A 1537-nucleotide genomic window follows, 5' to 3' on the forward strand; every position below is an offset into this window, starting at 1 on the left:
CGGCGGAGATCAAACCCCTGCGCTCTCGGGCACGCCGGCTCACAGACGCGCCGCAGCCAGCGAGCTTTCCTTCTTCCCATAAAATGCAGGAATTCCGGGGTTTGACAAGGCAGCGTGACAACATGAAATGCAGGCTCCGAGAGCCCGTGGCTTTAGGTAATGAACGCTTGGCCGTAGCGAGTCAGAAAGCCCATTCCTAACTGTTTATGTCAACAAATCCATACCTCGTGAATTAAGGTCCCGGGAGAGCTGCGCTGAGCCCGGCTGGCCTGAGCCGCCGTTCAGCAAGTCGGGATTTTAAGGATCAGGATAATTTATCGCGTTGTTTTTAATGTTTATTATTTATTGCTCTAATTATTTTTCACTTTCTATTGGAAATTTAAAATATATAGATATACCTGGAACAGATGCCAACTCCTTTCAGTCTCACTCAACTTCTAATCATCGCATCTGCTTTGTGTTAGAAAATACTTTGGGAACAATTTAACTTTGCATTAAAATAACTAATTAAAGCCACACCTCCACAGCCTCTTGCGAAAGTGGAGGAGGAATTTCAGTAAGTGCATCGCTTTTAATGGTAGCATTCTGATTTCCCTGCCTTGCTGTAATTTATTCAGTTACAGATCTGCCTGCGGGGCAGCTCCCATTAGGCCGATGATGAAGTCTCATGAGTAAAGCTTGACACCTCCCTCCTAATAAAATATAATACTCAATTAACTCGGCCTTTCTGAAGGCTTTAATTGGAACAAGTTAATAATGGGCGCAGGGTGAATTGTCATACCATCCGCAAGCTCGGGGAAGGTGTCACGGATCCGTCCTGCCTTTCCCATAGCAGAGGTTGTAACCGAGATTTGGAAACTTTTCCTTCAACACCCCTGTGTTCTGCAATAAATCTGTATCCATTTAAGGATCTATCATAACATACACAAAGCTCCTGCGCTCAAAGAATTTCCAGCGAGAAGATTTAGCTGTAATCCCTGACACAGCTGATTTATATTGAAGGTTAAAACATACCGCTGGTTTATTTATAACCGGCCCGGCCCAGCTAAAAAGCACTCGGGAGAGTCGGATGGGGAAGGATAGGGGCGAGGGGCGCTTTGCCCTGCCCTGGAGTTAGGGGGAATAACACTTCAGAAAGAAGGAGCCCGAGAAAGAAGTGGTTGTCTCCGGTTTTTATGCAGCAGTAAATGATAATTTGAAAAGTCTGCATGGCGATTAGATTCCCCCGGCTTTGTTCCCTACAGTTGCGAGGCGGGAAGGTTAATAGGGTTGGGTTTTTTTGGGTTTGTTGGGGGTTTTTTGTTTTTTTTTTTTTTTTTTTGTAGGAATTGCGGGGGGTGGGCGTGAGCAGAGCAGGATCCGCGATGCGCGGAGCTCCCTGAGCCGCTAACGCAGCCCGCAGCCCGCTCCTCAGAGCCCTGGCCGGCAGAGGTGTTCACCCTCCTGCCCTTGTCCTCCTCGCACAGCCGAGGCCCAACCCGGCTCGGTGACGAGCGCCGCTTTTCCCTCCCGCACGGAGGCAGGCGGGGGGGGGGGG

This window comes from Buceros rhinoceros, unplaced genomic scaffold (genome assembly GCF_000710305.1).
Source record: "Buceros rhinoceros silvestris isolate BGI_N320 unplaced genomic scaffold, ASM71030v1 scaffold33956, whole genome shotgun sequence".
Lineage (NCBI taxonomy): Eukaryota > Metazoa > Chordata > Aves > Bucerotiformes > Bucerotidae > Buceros > Buceros rhinoceros.